The sequence below is a fragment of the Aegilops tauschii genome, chromosome 3 (assembly GCF_002575655.3).
Source record: "Aegilops tauschii subsp. strangulata cultivar AL8/78 chromosome 3, Aet v6.0, whole genome shotgun sequence".
In the NCBI taxonomy this organism is placed as follows: domain Eukaryota; kingdom Viridiplantae; phylum Streptophyta; class Magnoliopsida; order Poales; family Poaceae; genus Aegilops; species Aegilops tauschii.
Genome location: NC_053037.3, coordinates 19,187,795 through 19,202,426, shown reverse-complemented (window position 1 = coordinate 19,202,426; position 14,632 = coordinate 19,187,795). Strand labels below are relative to the sequence as shown.

Below are 14,632 nucleotides of genomic sequence, written 5' to 3'. Positions count from 1 at the left end.
GTCGGATTCAACTAATTGTTTTAGCTTATGGAAAAAATCGTGCTCAGACTAGAGCTGAAATTGCACTAATTCTATATATGTGACGTTCAAGTGGTTTTTTTCAGTTTGATAAGTTTCATGTAAATGAGATAGACAAATTTGGCGCTCATTTGTGTGCCAAGGGGAGAAGAGAATAGGTGGATGCAAACAGCGTTTATTGGTTTGATGGGCTCTGGCCTTTTCTATGCGACTTGGCACAAGGGAAAAAGAAGAAAACTAAAAAAAAGGGAGGATCCTTCCTTCCACACAAGGGCTGCCCGGATATTTTCGGCTCATCGCAGTGCAGTAAATAAGTAGTGTAACTAATCACTTCAACCAGTGCAGTAATAATAACAAAAAGGTTGAAATGGGAAAACCGCATTCTCCTGGTCTCTGTTCCTATAAACCCCATCCCCATCCCACCTACCAAACCCAGTTCTCCCCTTCCTTCCCCTAGGTTTACAAGTTCGAAATCGAGCCGCGGCCAAGCGCAGCCATGGCCTCAAGGCGCGCCGCCGAAGCCGCGGCGTCGTCGTGTCTCCGCTCGTTGCTCGCCTCCACCTCCACCGCCACCGCCACCCCACCGCGCTTCGGGTCGGCCGCTCGCTCCGCCGCGCGAGACACGCGCCACCTTCTCGACCGGCGCAGTCGACTGCGCGCTCCACCGCCGCTCCTCGCCCGCAACAACGACACGCCGGCGGCGGCGCTCATGGCGCGGTGCGCCGTCCGATCGCTCTCCTCCGACTCCGACCCGAGCACCAAGACCAAGACCGCCCAAGATCCCGCACCTTCCAAGACCGAGGAGGAGGAGGAGGTGGACTCCGGAGAGCAGGTTCGTCTCCAGATCTCGGAGGAGGTGCACCCCTCCCAGGTCGGCAAGGACAAGGGCTCGGCTCCGACGGTACACGGGGACGCCAAGGCGACGGACGAATGCACCAAAGGCGGCGAACCCGAGGACGACGACAAGGCGCCCGACCTCACCAAGTACCTGCAGGCGACGGTAGCCAAGGCCGCACCGGTGGAAGTGGAACACAAGGGCTTGAAGGCCGATCACGAGGTGGTCGCTCAAGACCCGGAGGCGACGGTGGTCAAGGCGGCCGCGGAGCGCGTCAAGACCTGGACGCGACGGTAGTCAAGGCCGACGTCGAGGACCCCAAGGCGGCAGCCACCGCTCCCGACGGCGCGCCAGAGCACGTCAAGCACAAGGGCTCCTCCAACCCCCAGGCGGAGGCGACCGCGGCCTCCCAGGGCCCGAAGGCGGCGGCCACCCCTCCCGACGGCGCGCCAGAGCACGTCAAGCACAAGGGCTCCAACCACCAGGCGGAGGCGACTGCGACCAAGGACGATGAGGTCTCTCAGGGGCTGAAGGCGGCGGCGACCGCGTTCGTGGCTGCAGCGGCTTCCTTGAAGGCCGCGTCGATTGCCCTTAAAAAGGTGATGTCCGACAAGTCGGCGTCCGCGGACAAGTCGGCGGTCGATTCCAGGATCACATCCGCACACCCTCGTCTCCCGCGGCGCGGTGGTACAAGGGTATCAAACTCCCAGCAGTTCGCCGCACAACGGCGGATCTTGGTGAACCACCAACAGGAATTGAAGCTTTTCATGGTTATTTTCGGGTAAGGCTACTACCCCCTTCCATTCACGTTACTTTGAGTTCTGATCAGGGCGTAGTATAATCCCAATCTTGTTCATCTTTAGATGTGAGGTGGTCGATTCAGCTCTGGACAGCTCGTACCGTCGTATGAGGAACCTACTTATCTGCTGTTTCACCGTAGCACTTGCTTTCGCGGTTCCGGCCTTCTTCTATGGCGTGGAGTATGCTAAGCAGGAGCTTGTGGGGGATGAGAAGCTTGATCAATATATCAACTCCGGGAAGGCGAAGCTGAAGCTGAAGCTGAGGCCTATAGTTCATAGAGTCATTTTTGGTCCTGACGACCCCTCTCCGTGAGTATATTCATTTTGGAACAGCTTGTTCATGGATAGACTCCAGCTTTACTTCCCAAGAATACTTACCACGTTTTCATTACCACAGGGCCAAGAAGGAGGAGGAGAAGGAGGAGGAGAAGAAGGAGGAGAAGAAGAGCTTTTTCAGGAGAAATCCGTTTTCGGCTTCATCAACTACCGGGTATGCTTATTTGATCGGTTCTCTGTAAATGACTAATTGTATGGAGCACGGATGAGGTTTTTGCTTGTGTCCACTTAATTACTTTCCATTACCAATATGTCATAGGCCTGAGAAGGGCAAGGAGAAGAAGGAAGAGAAGGGAGAGGAGAAGGAGAAGGTCCTGAAGGAAAACAACTCGTGGTTTGGCTGGATGAAGACTTCTCTAGCTCCACCCACTTCTACGTAAGTTGATCTAGTCGGTTTCTGCGATTGTTTGGAGCACATTTCATTTAGTTTGTGTCTACTTAGTACTTACTCTGAATATCAATTTATCATAGGCTTGAGAAGGAACAAGAGAAGGAGAAGGCCAAGGAGAAGGAGAAGGCCGAGGAGAAGAAGGCCGAGGAGAAGGGCTCCTGGTTTTTCTGGAGGAAGCCTCCTTCAGCCCCACCCTCTGCCCGGTATGTTGGTTTAGTGTTGTCCCCATTATTTTTTGGAGCATCATGGTTGTGTAGTATGTGAAATTCTGTTCGTTGTGTAGGATCGATGGCGACAACAAGTAAAGTAAGACCACCAGTGAGGTAGAGGCAGCATGACAGTCGGCTGAAGGAACAAGATGGCTGGGGGCAGAGTCGAACTGGTGAATTAGTTTTGGTTGTTCTTTTCTTGAAAGGACAGGGTGGTGAGGAAGTTTGCAGAGGATGCTGTAATAGTTGCATTAGCCTTGATTGCTTATACTGTGGGGAAACTATGTTACTTATCCATCTTAATTTGTCGTGACGAAATTTTCATACATTCAGTTTTTATTCCCTCACACTGATATGCCCGTAGCTAACATTGTTGAAGTCTAACAGTACTGCAGCATATGCTTCCAAAGTAGGCAATTATTTATTGTTTATGTTGATTCGGCCAAAATCGTCATATGGTCACTGTGCTAGAGTTGCTATTAGGAATCATTGTGTTATTTTCATATGAATTTTTTCATTCACTCTAACCTCACGTGAAAGGTCCTACGTCTTTTTTCCGCAGAATCAGTCGTTCATACTAATTTTGTTTTATTCAAGATGAGATGTCACTCAATTTTTATGTTTTTCCCCTATTCTTGTGTTTTATAGAAATCCTATGTATCGAAGATGCCCTCAAACGGGAGAACACCATACACTCACTGGAAAAAGAAAATCCTCCATTATACTCCATTTAACCAAAATGCTGCGAGCCTTTAACCTTTTAAAAATCATTTGGCGATATGCTGTCATGACCCAATCGCATGAATAGGGCGCATAATTGGATCAACAACAGCAAATGAGTACAAGTTGAGGATACGAGGGATTTTGGTGAGAAATCAACAAGCAAAAGGGTGGGATACAGTAGCAGAGGATGATGAACTAGAGAAGGGGACAAGAGAGTTGCAGAACTATTCATTGACTTGCTGGTCCCTCTGTGCTATTGCTTCTTCTTTAGTCTAACTCCAGCATGCGACCCTATTTTGTCCGTCCGTGTACGTTTGGGTTGAAACGGACGCAAATCGTGGCCTAACGCGCGCCGCAAACTGGCATACGTTTTCTGTTCGTCTGCGGCCCATTTCTGGCTCAAATTTTCGCGTTTGTGTCGAAACAGACAACGCGTGGGCGGGTGGGATGCGCGCCTTTGTCCTCCCTGGCCCGCTCATCAGGGACACAAAGCTTCCATTTCCCTATTCTTTCCCAAAAACCATTCCGCCCTCCCCCGTCTCGGCAGCCACCTCCGCCCGTCTCGCGACGAAGAAGAAGCTGTAGTCGGAACTTACGCCGGCGGAGCTCGACAGACTCAATCAAGAATCAGCCAAGAGGAGAGCCCGCAGGTTCGTTCAGGCAGGAAGAATAGCCGCCGCCGAGTACACCCTCGAGGCCGCCTCCGCGCAACACAAGGCCGCCGTTGAGGACAAGGAGGCCCTCCCCGCCAAGGCCGCGCAGGCAGCAATGACGCACACCCTCCTCATGCTAGGGTTGTGCCGACCCGCGCCGGCCATTCTTTCTGCCGCCGCCAGCTCGTAAATTGGTAGTTTGTAAGAAACTACTAAGTGTACTGCTTGGTACTTATATTGTGGTATTCCGCTTTATGTATTATCTGTAAAACCTGCCATTTGCTTGTCTTGTATGACTTCTTAATATCCGCTGTGAGAACACCTATCCCAACCAAATATGCGCGTGTTAGCGATGGCCATATGGACGGTGAACGAGATCCTCTGACTTGAAAGAAACTACTGCCGAGGGACGTCGTACACCCAGCGCGGTTGATCTATATCCAACGACACTCGCTACCAGCGCTACTTTCACTCGCATGGACACGAAAACAAGCAGCCCATACGGCCCAGTACGCCCAGAACTCCTCGCTTGCGCGTCACTGCAGAAAAAAGGCTGTTCGGCCGGTCCCTGTTGCCTCGCTCCTTCAGGCGCGACGGGGAAGAGCAGCCGCTGCTCCTTTAGGGCGTGACGCCTCCTAGCCACGCCCCAGAGCCGCGGAGCAAGCTACATCACCGCCGTCGATCTATCGAGGTCACGAAGCCCGCGCTGTCTCCGTCAGGCCGCGATGCGCCTAGCTGTGGAGGGGGCGGAGCAAGCCACTGCCCCGCGACCCACCGGAGCAAGCATCGTCGCGCCGTCGAGCTTTCTAGGCCACGAATCCAATGCCGTTGGCTACTCAGGCTCTGGACTTCTGTTGGAAGTTCCCTGCTACTTCAGTTTTAGTTGGACAGAACCAACAGAGGAAGCAATGGCAGCAGAGACAAAGCCAAAGGCCAATTTGAGATTGTAATTGATGTAAATCAAAAGTAATGTGTAATGAATAGTGTGACTGAATTTAAATTCAGTTTGCAATGTCATTTTGAGATTGGAGTTCAGTGAATAGTTTGACTGAAGGTTTGTTTGGCTGTTGAGTTTGATTTGACTGAATGTTTCATTTGAGAGTGGAGTTGAGCGGTTCCAGGACTACAAAGACCAACAACTCAATGCTTGATTTGGCTGTTGAATGTACAATTATCATAAAAAGTGACTGAGATTGAGCAAAATAGATGCCAAAACATATCTCTGGGAGATATGGCTGGAGATTGAGCATTTTAATTTCTACTTGTACAGAAGTTCGACTTGTACATGTGCATAATTAGACTGAAGCGAATGGCAAAATGTTGTCTAGAACTGAACTTGGACTGAACTCAATGCCAAGTGTTGCCCATAATTGAACTTGCACACCAATGCCCTCTCATTCATTTGCCCAAAAACAACAGTACTTCACCATGACCCAGTGAAAAGATCATCTGTAATTGGCCCCTGAAAATTAAATAAATAAGAATACCGTATGAGCAAGATTTTGCAATCTCTAGTTGGATCATTCTAGATTTTTAAACTACATGGGCAAGATTATACCATCAGCAACTGAGTGAAGCTAAGGTTGGTCTTGTAACCTTCAGGCACCTCTGCATTATCACTATAAACTCTATCATTTGCAACTTGTGCACCACCACCACCTGCCACTTCCCCGACCTCCTGCATCTTGTTGTGAAAGAAAATTGGAGGCTGTGAGAATTAATGGACATAATGATAACACTGAAAGCACTGTATTATTTATCAACATACCTCTTCACCCAACTATCATGTAGCTCTGCTTTCTCTCTTTTTCCTAGCCTTGTTCTTCTTATCGAGCCAATTTTTTTCGTTTTGAACTCTTTGTTTGGACCTCCTTTTTCTTTAGACGTGCATTAGTCAACAAGTCATTTGATGGGCTAGCATCTGTCGGAATTGTACACGGATACCCCAATGTGCTTGCACATGCATTAATTTTTTCTTCAATTTGCTTACCAAGGATGTCAAGTGTGTTGTCTACTAACACGACACATTCCGGAAAGTAGGCTGCTCGATCTGCCAAATTATGAAATTTGTGGGACATATATTTGTAGCTAAGCATGGCATCCATATTTGGATTTAGGACGATAGTTCTTCCTTCTTTGTCTTGTACAGTTCCACTTCGTGCTTCCTTTGTCCAGCGCTTTAACACTTAATGTGGCAGTAGTGACTTGATATTCATCAAATCGAGAACTTTAAGAGCATGGCCACACAATATCCCAATTCTATCAAATTGCTGGCGGCTGCACACAACTGTTTGCTTCAAAGGATCACCTATAACTTTATACTCCTCCTCAAAGATACAATCTCCTACTAGATATTCATTACAGCCATCTAATGTCATGGTGCAAGCTGACAAGGATATTTCATATTCACCTTGAAGAGCTTCAAAAATACCAGGTGTATATAACTTGCTAGCTTGCACCAACATAGGTGGTGGTCTCCTCATAAATATTCTAGGCAACTTTTTCCTTAATTCAAATTCTGAATTTAGTTCATTGTTCCTTTTCCCTTGCACCACCCTTTCAAAATGCTTAAAGAACCGGATGATATCAAAATCAGATTTGAAATGGATTTTCAAGTCATTATTCAAACTCTCACTCAATTGTGTACTTCTCAATTCTAATGTGAAGACATCCTTCATATAACATTCAGCCCATTTTTCCTTTAACTTATATATACTATCCAGCCATGTTTGCTTGCTCATCTTTTTCCTTATGAGGTCAAATTTTTGTTCAATTCTGCCATGTCTTCGTACTCAAACATGCATGCGCTAAAATCTGGTAGAATACTTGTTTCTTGATTCTCCTCCTTTTCCTTCTCTTCTTTTTCCTTCTTTTCATTCATCTCTTGCTTCTTCTGTTTTTATTCCCTTTTTTCTTCTCTTTTTTCTTCTCCCCATTTTTCTCTTCATCATCCTCTTCATGTAGATGTTTGACAGCATTCTACATAATGTGAAAGGTGCATAAACCATGTCGTGCTTCTGCAAACACGTCCTCAACTGCATTTCCCATTGCAGTATCTTGATCTGTATAGAATGTTCTTGGCCCCTTTCCTTTATGGACTGTTAGAAAAGCCTCAAACAACCACTTAAAGGATGCAAATGTTTCATCATACATGAGGGCAGCACCAAAAACTACAGTTTCCCTAAAGTGATTGAATCCGACAAAGACACCAAAGGGCCTACTCTCCTTGTTTGTTCCAAAAGTAGTGTCAAAACTAACAACATCACCAAAATGTGCATAGTCCATGATCATTCTAGCATCAGCCCAGAATATGGTCGCTATTTGTTCTTCACAGTCCATTTGCAATGCATATTGGAATAATGGGTTTTCAGCAATTTTGTCTCGAAAATACTTAAGCATGCTACCTGCTTGGCCATATGCCATTTCTCGTTGGCGCTGGGTCCGCAAATGGTTCTTGTGATCACGGAGGGTATAACTAAGATTGAGTGGTCCACCAACTTGGCGACCAACCAACTCATGTGCGGCCTTTGGCCAATTCCCGCATCATCTGCTGTTGCAATTTCAAAAGCTTGTAACTATGAAATTTTTCTTTGTGACACCATTAAGTGTAAGGTTCCTGCTAGGTGTAGTGTGTGGTTGTGTTCCAAAACCAGCTCCGACACTTTGAGATTTCCCTTCTTCTGGTCCATTTTAAGCTTCATGTGCATGATAACCCACAAGTATAGGGGATCGCAACAGTTTTCGAGGGTAGAGTATTCAACCCAAATTTATTGATTCTACACAAGGGGAGCCAAGAATATTCTCAAGTATTAGCAGTTGAGTTGACAATTCAACCACACCTGGATAACTTAATATCTGCAGCAAAGTAGTATGGAAGTAACGGTAACGGTAGCAAAACTAATATTTTTGGGTTTTGTAGTGATTGTAACAGTAGAAACGGAAAAGTAAATAAATGAAGAACAATATGTGAAAAGCTCGTAGGCATTGGATTGGTGATGGAGAATTATGCCGGATGCGATTATTCATGCAACAGTTATAACATAGGGTAACACATAACTAGCTCCAATTCATGAATGTAATGTAGGCATGTATTCCGAATATAGTCATACGTGCTTATGGAAAAGAACTTGCATGACATCTTTTGTCCTACCCTCCCGTGGCAGCGGGGTCCTAATGGAAACTAAGGGATATTAAGGCCTCCTTTTAATAGAGTACCGGACCAAAGCATTAACACATAGTGAATACATGAACTCCTCAAACTACGGTCATCACCGGGAGTGGTCTCGATTATTGTCACTTCGGGGTTGCCGGATCATAACACATAGTAGGTGACTATAGACTTGCAAGATAGGATCAAGAACTCACATATATTCATAAAAACATAATAGGTTCAGATTTGAAATCATGGCACTCGGGCCCTAGTGTCAAGCATTAAGCATAGCAAAGTCATATCAACATCAATCTCAGAACATAATGGATACTAGGGATCAAACCCTAACAAAACTAACTCGATTACATGATAAATCTCATCCAACCCATCACCGTCCAGCAGGCCTACGATGGAATTACTCACGCACGGCGGTGAGCATCATGAAATTGGTGATGGAGGATGGTTGATGATGATGATGGTGACGGATTCCCCTCTCCGGAGCCCCGAACGGACTCCAGATCAGCCCTCCCGAGAGAGTTTAGGGCTTGGCGGCGGCTCTGTATCGTAAAACGCGATGAATCCTTCTCTCTGATTTTTTTCTCCCCGAACGTGAATATATAGAGTTGAAGTTGAGGTCCGTGGAGCTCCAGGGGGCCCACGAGGCAGGGGGCGCGCCCAGGGGGGCAGGCGTGCCCCCCACCCTGGTGGAGAGGGTGTGGGCCCCCTGGCCTTGATTCTTTCGCCAGTATTTTTTATTATTTCCAAAAATAATCTCCGTGAAGTTTCAGGTCATTCCGAGAACTTCTGTTTCTACACAAAAATAACACCATGGCAATTCTGCTGAAGACAACGTCAGTCCGGGTTAGTTCCATTCAAATCATGCAAGTTAGAGTCCAAAACAAGGGCAAAAGTGTTTGGAAAAGTAGATACGACGGAGACGTATCAACTCCCCCAAGCTTAAACCTTTGCTTGTCCTCAAACAATTCAGTTGATAAACTGAAAGTGATAAAGAAAAACTTTTACAAACTCTGTTTGCTCTTGTTGTTGTAAATATGTAAAGCGAACATTCAAGTTTTCAGCAAAGATTATGAACTAACCATATTCACAATAACACTTAGGTCTCATGTTTACTCATATCAATGGCATAATCAACTAGCGAGCAATAATAACGAATCTCGGATGACAACACTTTCTCAAAACAATCATGATATGATATAACAAGATGGTATCTCGCTAGCCCTTTCTGAGACCGCAAAACATAAATGCAGAGCACCTTTAAAGATCAAGGACCGACTAGACATTGTAATTCATGGTAAAAGAGATCCATTCATAGTCATACCCAATATAAATTAATAGTAATGGATGCAAATGACAGCGGTGCTCTCCAGCTGGTGCTTTTTAATAAGAGGGTGATGACTCAACATAAAAGTAAATGGATAGGCCCTTCGCAGAGGGAAGCAGGGATTTGTAGAGGTGCCAGAGCTCGGTTTTTGAAATAGAGATAAATAATATTTTGAGCGGCATACTTTCATTGTCAACATACCAACCGAGAGATGACGATATCTTCCATACTACACACATTATAGGCGGTTTGCAAACAGAATGGTAAAGTTTATACTCCCCCTCCACCAACAAACATCAATCCATGGCTTGTCCGAAACAACGGGTGCCTCCAACTAACAACAATCCCGGGGGAGTTTTTTTTGCAATTATTTTGATTTGATTTGCTTAAAGCATGGGACTGGGCATCCCGGTGACCAGCCATTTTCTCGTGAGTGAGGAGCGGAGTCCAGTCCTCTTGAGAATAACCCGCCTAGCATGGAAGATACAGACAACCCTAGTTGATGCATGAGCTATTCGAGCATACAAAACAGAATTTCATTTGAAGGTTTGGGGTTTGGCACATACAAATTTACTGGGAACGGCAGGTAGATACCGCATATAGGAAGGTATAGTGGACTCATATGGAATAACTTTGGGGTTTAAGGGATTGGATGCACAAGCAGTATTCCCGCTTAGTACAAGTGAAGGCTACCAAAAGACTGGGAAGCGACCAGCTAGAGAGTGACAACAGTCATGAACATGCATTAAAATTAATAAACATTGAGTGCAAGCATGAGTAGGATATAATCCATCGTGAAGGCTATGTTGATTTGTTTCAACTACATGGGTGAACATGTGCCAAGTCAAGTCACTCGAATCGTTCAAAGGAGGATACCACCCTATCAGACCACATCAGAACCATTTTAATAGCATGTTGGCACGCAAGGTAAACCATTATAAACTCCTAGCTAATTAAGCATGGCATAAGCAACTATAATCTCTAATTGTCATTACAAACATGTTTATTCATAATAGGCTGAATCAGGAACAATGAACTAATCATATTTACAAAAACAAGAGAGGTCGAGTTCATACCAGCTTCCCTCATCTCAATCAGTCCATCATAAATCGTCATTATTCCCTTTCATTTGCACGACCGAATGATGTGTATCTATACTACTATTAAAAGAGCAAACATAAACTCCCCTAAAGCCACACAACAAACTGTACAGGGGATAAGCAGGACCCTCCGATCAAATCAAATTAAACATATCCTACTGTCCATATTACGCAAATGGTCTGCCATCCAAATCAACGGCTTAGATCAGATGTTCTGCCGAGCAGACGCCGCGGTCTGCCAATTCTCCTAGCGCTCCGCGTGCCGGATTGATTCCACCCGAATCGCGTTGGCGAGTTGTTTATCCCGCTAATTCCTCTGCTCCAGGCACACTTGATCTCCCTCCCAATTAATCTCATCTTCTCCTCCGGAGCGCCAGGCGCCCGATCAGGCACCGTCCGCCGCCGCTGGGCCTCGCCTACACCACGCGTCGCCGGCGCTGCCGGCTGTCCGCCCAAACGCCTCCCTCTCCTCTCCCGTTTCTCTCTTCGCCTGCTGCCGTCGTCCGTCCGACCGGCCGCCGCGCCACACGCGCCGCCCGCCGAAGCATGCTCTCACGCCGGCGACCTGCGCCGCCCCACCGCCGGCCCTCCTGGACGCCACCTTCACCACCGCTCCTCATATCCGCCGCCGCACCGGTTCGTCGCCCGCCGGAGCATGCTCTCACGCCGGCGACCTGCGCCGCCCCACCGCCGGCCCTCCTCGACGCCACCTTCACCGCCGCTCCTCGTATCCGCCGCCGCCCCACGCACGCCGTCAGCACACACCTCTAGCCGGCGGCCTCTCCTTACGCGTGTGTCGCGGGTCGACGCCTGCCGCTTCTCTGTGGTCTCGCCTGATATCCCTGTCAGACGCGGGGGAGGAGGACGAGGTCGCCGCAGAGAGGTCACCCCGCCTGCTACCGGATCCGCTAATGGGCATCGTGCGGCGCATCGACGTCGGCACCAAGCAGTGCCTCCTGCTCCGAATGCGTCAGGCAAACCGCTCTGAATCGTGCAGTGATATTTTGATCTAATTGTTCCGGAGGTATGCACCGTTACTTTTCTCTGCTAACATCTTGGAGGTGGCATGCCTTTGGTGAAGGAATTGGAAGCTGGCATTAGTTTTATTAGAGCATCCATCCAGGTCAGACGTTCTTATAACTGAATATGGTGAACTGGGATCTGAAATGGGAACTGTCAGTTACAGGCATGCGTATTGTTTGACATTCTTCAGAAGTGCTATTTCATGTCAAGTTGAATGAGATGCTATTGACATCTACCATCTGAAAAAAGGAGATTGGTTTGTATTGTGCAATTGGGTTGACTAGGCTTTTATTAATTTTACATTCAGGAAGATATGTTCCTCCGCGTGAGCCACACCAATCTCAAAGGCCTCTTCCACTGTCGGTCAGCTCTCCACCCCCCATCTCCGCTCACTGATTTCCTCCACTTTCGAAATTTCTGTGGATTATACTCTCCTGTGCAATTGATAGTGAGAAATCGAATGCGAGATTTACTGATGATAAGCTTCAACTGTGTAGTGGTCTCTTGCATGGTTTATCGGATTTCATGTAATTTGCAAATAATAAACTGACAATACAGCAAAACTTACTGAAGACATCTTTTCTTTCCAGTCAAAGGTACTCGATCATGCTTGCTACTATAGGGAAGGAAGTGGAACCACGGTTCATAAATAATAAGATTTTTCTGTCTGTTTTTTATTTCACACTGTACTGCAACGGTTATCTACTTGCAATCAGATAACTACATCTAATGCTTCCTAGATCTGGAACGTCAAGGTGTGGTTTCCTTGTTTTTCACTATTCCGTTTGACGCTTCATTTTCAAAATACATGAAAATTCCTTGGAGATATGTCTACTTTATCTACAACAATTATCGCTACTGTCTTATTGAAGAACTGATTCCAACGACTAGATTGTGACCTGATGAAATGCCCCCTCTATCTTCAAGGATTGCTAGGAATATTTTTGGTATTTTGGTAATGCTATTGGAATGAGTTTGCATTGCCTATTTGATCATGATCATTGCATGATTTTTTCAGTCAGAGAGATATTTGTGCCAAAAACAAGTGGAAAAATACCGAATTTTCGAACCCTCTTGAAATTAATGTATTTGGTTAAATGACATCGTTGTATGGCATTATTGTACAAAGACGTGATGCTGGATCATGTGAACAAACTTATTGGTGTATATACTTGCATAGGCAATTTGTGAAGCTTACATATTTGATATTTGAGATGTTGTTTTTGATGGTATATCATTTGTTATGTTGATGCAAATAACCTTGACATATGCCTATTTTATTGACTGTTTTTTTCAGAATTTTTTGTCGACCTATTGTGTTGCAACATAAATTGTATATATAATTTTGGATATGATTATTTGCACAATGACCACCCTGTCCAAATTATTCATATCTGAAGTAGTTCCCAGACCTGCAACTTCTGTTGATAATAAAGCATCTTGTATTTTTGATTTCTGCGGGCATGAGGTAAGCAAAGAAATTTCCCAATCTTTTTGCAGTGATGTGCATCTATTAAATTTTCTCAAAGAAAAAATGACTGTTATATGTCAGCTTGTCAGTTCAGAAGATCAGAGGAGCATGTTCATCTTATCATATCTTTGCCTGTAGTGCCCAATATTGCTATGTTATGTGTATAGTTGAAGATGTAGCTGCACAGTGATTTCTTATAGCCTTCTCAATTTCAGTTATTACTTCAGATTTTGTCTGGTCATTGGCTCAGCAAAAATTATATCCATCAGATAGCTTGCTATTTTCCCAGTGGTGCAGATTTTCGTGCAGATTTTCTCTGAAATGATATATCAGCTAAACATTCTGGATATGCGTGTGTTCTTGCAAATGTACTCAAAGCCTCAACCTAGATTTTGTCCGAACCAAAGTTCACTTTTGATAGAGTACGTGTTCTGCCTATACCTTTTCGGTTGCTACATGATTTTGTTTGGGTACTGAGTATATAGCATGTTAAAAAAGGGCAAAATGTTTAAAAATATTTTATAATTAGGAACAAGATCAATTTCGTTCATTTACATGAAAACATTCTTTGCAAGTTCCCCTGCTCTCACAAAAGGAACACTCTGGTATACTTCCAAAAGCATTACATAGGTTATGACATGGCACTTAGGTCACTAAGCCCCCAGTGTTTTATTTTGTACTCTTTTTTCATATGGATCCAGAGCCTATGACCAAGTTTCTGTCTGTGTGTTACTTGACTATCAATTTGTGGGACGAAATTGACTAAGGTACTGTTGTATGTAATGTGTTTTTGTTAAGTCTTTCTGTATGGTTGAGAAGTCCATTGTGTGTGCATGTTCGGCGGGAGACATGGTGCTCATATGGAAAGAACTATATCTGCAAAGCTATATTTAGCTCAAATTAAGATTGGAGTTACATTATTGCACTTGATCATTTTACTGAAATAATTGTCTCCTAACTAGGATGAATTGGAAAATTTCTTTCTACGATTATACGTGCGTTGCACGTGCATGATTACTAGTAATAATAATAGTGCACGTGCATTGGACTAAGCTGGAATCTACAAGCATCTGATAAACAGGAGGAGACAAGGCAATATGGGCTCTTGGTTAAAATCAACAATAATGCATATAGGAGCCACTTCAACATTTTCATTATGGTCTTCTCCTATCGACCCCCAAAGAACAGAAAAGAAGCAAAACTATTTACACGGGAAAGCTCCCAACAAGCAAAAGAAGAACGGGAAATCTTTTTGGGTTTTCTTTTAATTAATACTACTACAGCAAGGAAGTAAACTATCTAGAAGCTACTACTATTTTTTTTGGTTTTTCTTAAAGTTTTTCAAACACACAAGAAGAAAGCAAGAAAAAGAAAATAAACTAGCATGGATAGTACAATGAAAGAGTATGAGCACCGACAACTAGCAATGAGTGTGTGAACATGAATGTAATGTCGGTGAGAAATACGTACTCCCCCAAGCTTAGGCTTTTGGCCTAAGTTGGTCTATTGCCATGGCTGGCCTGGCGGATATCCGAAGTTATAACTGGGGTCGTACTGAGATGCAGCGGCTATTACATTGTG

The 14,632-nt window shown here is 45.2% G+C and overlaps 1 pseudogene; it reads right to left on the bottom strand.

Moving 5' to 3' along the window:
* Nucleotides 1-2,217: 2,217 nt before the first annotated feature.
* LOC141042621 (protein FAR1-RELATED SEQUENCE 5-like) overlaps nt 2,218-14,632 on the bottom strand; it is a 52,512-nt pseudogene continuing 40,097 nt past the window's right edge.